We start from the raw sequence: 5,404 nt of genomic DNA on the forward strand, positions 1-5,404 counted from the left end.
TTATATTTTGCTCACATGTCAAGTAAAATGTTTTGTACAATAGCACATTCGGCGGAAAATATAATGCTTGCAGAAAGCTTCTGTTTTACAAATGTTTAGCGGGCTTAATTAGGAAGTAATGTAAAGAATAACAAAAATGAAATTTGAGTCCTCCAATGCATGTCATGATATGCATGGACTTCAATAGAAGAAAGGAGAATAGTTTCATTATGATGTGTCATGTGTGCTGTAAAAGTGATGATCCTTAGCCAGATTTCCTAGGACAAAGCAAAGTACAAACACAGATAAAAGTGAAACATCAATACTCGTTCCATTCCTTCCTTATAGGAGTCACTGCATGATGTATTCTTCTGAGAACTTTGTGTATGATGCAGAGGTGGTCATGCAAAGACCAAGAAATGAATTTCGCAGAATGTTAAATCAGTTATACTACAGAAAGCCTACTGATATCTATGCACTTGGGTGCGCACTTACATGTACAAATAGTAAAGACTCCATGACTTTTGCCATACCCGGAGAAATAACTACCACAAGGATTCCATGGATTTCTGCAATTATAGAAAGAAAGATTTGTTTTGCTTCTTAAAAATGTCTAAAGGGCATTTTTCTTCTTCTTCAAGTAACTTGTAGGGAATAACAATGACAATGCTTTTGCTGGATTAAATTTCCCCCACAAAAAACTTGTCATTTGTGTATATAGTATGTAAACTGATACTAAATTCATGTACTGTAGGCAGATCTCAAGAAATTGTTACAAAGATTAGTCTGAATATTGATAAACCAAAATCTGAACTTCACAAAATCACCAAAGCAAAAAGTGGCTTCCACTATTACTCCAGTATATTTCCAACCTAAATCTTAAGGGGGAGTCAGACGTTCAGTAGAATATGGTCGGTTAAAAAGCACTGCACATGCAACTGTGTTAAAATTTTCCAATTAAGATGCTATTCAAACATGTCACTCAACAAAAACAAAGCTAGGTATCAATATATTTTGGTTCCTGTCCTGTTGTCATCTATCCTTGTTCAGTTTGCAACAAAAATTTCTACAAGGAACATAATATGAACAAGGGACATCACCAACAATTATTTCACAAGGAGATGTGTAGGATGAGTGTCAAGGAAGTGATGAGTGCTGGTACATCTAGCTTACCATGATCAAGTTACATGTATAGGCAGACCATAAGATGATCCAAGTCCACTAATATTCAATGTACTCATGTTCACCTGTTTGGAAAAACAATAAATAACTCAGCCACACAGCACAATTTCTAAGAAAATCAAACAACATAAGTAGCTAAGCCTTGGTCAGGTGGGTTACCTCCAGGTATCTTCTCGAAGCCCTACCATTTGGGCACACAGACCGTCGCATCGTATCTCAAGTACCTAAGGAGCTTCATGAGTAGATGGCGACTGCAGCTGCCAGTACATTAACCTCTTACAAAAACCTGGAGCCATGTCTCGTGGATCGAGAAGAGGGAGTGAACAATAGAGAGCAGCTTGTTTTCTTTCTCATCTCCTGCTTTCTTGTACATCTAAAATGGAACATGCAGATATGCAGAATGTCAGCTTCAGCATACAAAAACACACAAAGTTAAGTTATCCAGTTATTACTTTGGGTAAAAGTTAATGAGCAAAACAAATAGCCCAGTGCATTACCTGAACCAGGATTGATAAGGGCGCACACACATTGCACGGTTGATTAGATTACAAATTAGCTAACTCATGATTAGATTACAGGAGGGGAACAAATCGTGCCCACGCTGATGTATTTTACGCCTCAGCAATAAGGCTAAAAGCCTGAAAAATGGTCTCTAGAATGAATCATGGTAGATGAGACTAAATTGGACCATTGTGCAATCAAAACCACATAGAAACTAAATTGTACTACTGTGTAATCAAAACTTGAGAGACAACCAGTTACAGCTGCAAGCCAGCAATGTCATTAGACTTTTGTTTTGCACTACACTCCTGCAGTCAAATAAGATCAAACATGTCAGACATATCAAAATTGATGTCGATGTTATCTTGGGCGGTGGTTTTAAGAAGTAAATTCAGAGCAGAAGACGCTAGCAACATTAGGAATACTAACGACAATTCACTTGGAAGCAACTGCTACAAAAAATGTAGTACTAACGACAAATTCATTTGGAAGTGATCGATATACATGTGATTCCAGAAATGTTCCTACAACCTGTAATTATCAGAGGTTGGGAAGCGCTAAGTGGGCAGTTTCATACGGTAGCAGCCAACCAACCTAACGAACAAAATTTGGGGCAAGCCATGGTCGCAAACATACAATTCAAATGAACAGAGCTGACCAGAAAAGAGCTGACGGGGGAGCATACCTTGATCTTGTCTGCGAAGTGGCCGAGGTCGGGGAGCCCGGGTCCTCGCCGCTGTCACCCTTGAGGCAGTCGCAGACGAGCATGGCCAAGTCCAACTCGCTCTCGTGGCTCCCGTTGTGGCTCCCGGGCCCCTCACCCGTTCTCGCGTCCGCTGCCATATCCCATAGGTCGCCCACCGGAGACCCACTACCCCGCCGCCCCTAGCCGACACCCTCGTCGACAGTGAAGAAAGAACCCAAATTAAGCAGCTTTAGAGAGAAATTTATGCAACGAATCAAACTGGCTGCTACTCACCTGCGAAGCACATCCAACGTGATGTCCGTTCCCCTGCCCCTCCCTCTCCAGATGTGGCGGCGCGACGTGCCTCTCCGCCTCTGCTGCCTCCGATTGGGGTGGAAGGAGGCACGTGGTGGATGGCGCTGCGGGCGAGGCGCGTCGGCGGACGACGATGAAGGTGATCCAAACTCGGGAGGCAGCTGGGGAGGCGTGGAGAACTCGGGAAGAAGAGATTGATTTCGGGAACTGGTAGCGATCAGAATCGCGTGATTGTAGGGGACACCGGACCAGTAGTTGGAATATTCGTCCGCTGGTTGAGTATGGTCAGTCATTGGAAATTGCTAACTCCACACAATAAACTCATTAGATCAATGATGGCTGTTAGATTAAAACTTATGGTCTAATCGTGCGGTGCTGATTGGTTGGTGCGATGTCTTGGGTCTAATTACGGGGTGTACCTAAGAAAATTCTTGTTTGATTGTTTAATAGTAGTGGAGAAAATCGAACATTGCAAGGTATAAGATTACTTAGGCGTCCGTGCTACCGCAATAGGAGTAGTAGCGCAGCGGCAGCTAGCTAATACTTCGAACTGCATGGCGTGGGTTCGAAACCCGGCAGCCACCACCTTAAAAAAGTATTTGTTGCGGCAAGACCTTTTTTGACAAACAGGGAATATATGCGTGATTAAATAAAAAGCAAGGGTTCTTTTTGTAAAATAGCATGCCACATCAGCTCCTGCTAGCGGGTCCCAGCAGTCAGATACACCGTCAATACGCGTTTCCTGAAATCTTAAAAGTGCACGCGCGCTCGTTGGAGACAACGAGCGGCCGCTCTATCACTCGCATGCATACATGCATGTATTGTCTGCTAGTGCATGTGACTACTAGCATTAAATGCAATTAGACTTGTCACATGTGACCAAAAATAGATCCACGTCTATTTATTTCGAGTTTTTCAAATTTTTAAAAAGCCATATCTTCCAAACCATGCATCGGAATTTAGATCCGTCTTCACTGTTGGATTTCTCGTGACGAGATCTTTGAAACTAGATCCCACATGGATATGTTTCGACGAAATTTTTTCGATGCCAACTTTCGTGCTATATGGTGCAACTAGTCTACTGTCCCGACCAACTACCTAGTAGTCGTTGTGCAACCCTCCTCCCTACTCGTGGATGCGTAGTTTTTCACTGTTGGCACACCCTACCCCCACCTCCCCTGCAAGGGATATGTGCAACTTACTCTATTGTTCAAGCCAACTGCCTATTAGTCAATGTGCAACTCCCTACGCTCTCTATTTGTGGACCTGTATTTTCAGTTGGCGGGACCAACAAACAGAGTTGCACATAGTCTACTAGGTAGTTGGCCAGGGGCAATATACGAAGTTGCACATCTCACAGGCAGGGACAATTGAATGGTAAAAAGTTGCATATAAACAGAGTGCTAAAGTTGCAAAACTCACTAGGGGGTGGTTTGGGCCGTGTGCTAGCAGGAAAACTACTCATCCATGGGGTACGAGAGAAAGTTGCGAATCATAGTTAGACAGTTGTCCATGGCAGTATACGAAGTTGCACATTCACTGTCAGGTTGTTGGCCGATGCAGCAAATAGTGAAGCACATCCACGGGCATGGAAAAGTTGCAGATCAACTACTATGCAGTTGGCCTGGGTAACAGACGAAATTGCACATCTCATTGGAAAGAGTTAGTTTTACACCATCATTGAAATCTGCATGTTTACGGTATAGGAGAAAATTTGCACATCCCTGTCAAGTAGTTGCACACCGACGGCTAGGCAGTTGCACAAAATAGGGAGAAAATTGCACACATTTTCTTCCGTCAAAACATAGCCATGCAGGATCTAGTTTCCACGAGCACGCCACGAGGGTTCCAAAAGTGAAAACGGATCTTAATTTCGACGCGCGGTTTGAAAGTTATGATTTTTTTAAAAACTGAAAACACAAATTAAATACGTTCACATCTGTTCACATGGATGCTTTACAATTATTTATCCTCTTCACATATGTCCACATCTGTTTACTTTTTCTAATATGAGTGTGGGAGACAAAAACTTACCTTTTTTGGCCTGCCACCACGGAGTGCTAGTGGGCAACCGGCCGCCGGCTAGACGCGTCCACTTTATACGCAGCTTAGACCGTTTTGCAACAGTTAGGTTCTGAGTTGGTACTGAACTGCAAAACTTTCGAGTAGTGGTACCAATCCGTGAGTAGGTGCTGAAGTGTGGTACCAACATGCAATTAACTCGGCCCAGCTAATGAGAAACCGACACATTTCCAATGGCCAAATTTTGAGCACAACAGTAACAATACTTGAGGAACAAGTAATGCTAACTCCTCGGTCCAAATCAAATCTCTCACAGCCCGGAAGAACAACGTCTCTGGTTAACGAATATTTGTTCGGAACACAAAGAGATTTCTCTCGACCTCTCATAGGTTTAGGCCAAGCATCACAACATAGAAAAGTCTTGAATACTTATACCCCTCTTAATAGTACGGTGGCCCTATGAATGAGATAAGAGAAAGAAGAACGACGAAAAAATGCTACTCCCTCGTGATCTAAACGCTCTTATATTTCTTTACGGAGGTAGTACGTTTTTGCTTCATCTTCAATCTTCTTGACTACAGTCATACTTCTTCGGACGCACGAAATGAAAATTGCTTCGCTTCACCAATATTTTCTCGGGGCCATCTCCGACGTGCAATTTTCTTGATAACAAACTCTTCGAGATATGACAACCTTTTCTGCAGTGCAGATAACTTTCGA

Source organism: Triticum aestivum, chromosome 6A (genome assembly GCF_018294505.1).
Source record: "Triticum aestivum cultivar Chinese Spring chromosome 6A, IWGSC CS RefSeq v2.1, whole genome shotgun sequence".
Classification (NCBI taxonomy): Eukaryota; Viridiplantae; Streptophyta; class Magnoliopsida; order Poales; family Poaceae; genus Triticum; species Triticum aestivum.